Source organism: Etheostoma spectabile, chromosome 12 (genome assembly GCF_008692095.1).
Source record: "Etheostoma spectabile isolate EspeVRDwgs_2016 chromosome 12, UIUC_Espe_1.0, whole genome shotgun sequence".
Classification (NCBI taxonomy): Eukaryota; Metazoa; Chordata; class Actinopteri; order Perciformes; family Percidae; genus Etheostoma; species Etheostoma spectabile.
The window spans coordinates 25,307,148-25,307,493 of record NC_045744.1 but is presented as its reverse complement, the minus strand read 5'-3'; the positions used below and the strand labels follow the sequence as shown (position 1 = coordinate 25,307,493).

Here is a 346-nt window from a genome sequence, read left to right as displayed (position 1 = left end):
ACACACCCCTATGTTAAATTCCCATGGAAGCAAGCAGATTTATATTTTTAAAGGCCTGTTATTTCATGATCGTGATAAAATTCCGTTTGCCTTTGGAATTAAAATAATCCCACATCATCACATGATGCATAGAGATAGGCATGGGGAACTTTCCATAAAATCATCCCTCAATGCAAATCAAATCAGCTATTAAGCTAACTAAAATAAAACCATGCCTATCTCTATGTATGGTGAAGGGTATGTGATGATGTGGGATTACTTTAATTCCAAAGGCAAAGGGAACTTTATCAGGATGCATAGTATCCTGCATTTGTGAAATAACTGGCCTTTAAAAATAAAAATGTGC

General features: G+C 35.3%; 1 protein-coding gene across 4 annotated transcripts in view; it reads right to left on the bottom strand.

Annotated features, from left to right (window-relative positions):
• Positions 1-346, bottom strand: part of yeats2 (YEATS domain containing 2) — a 24,411-nt gene that overhangs the window by 21,845 nt on the left and 2,220 nt on the right. The window lies entirely within an intron of this gene.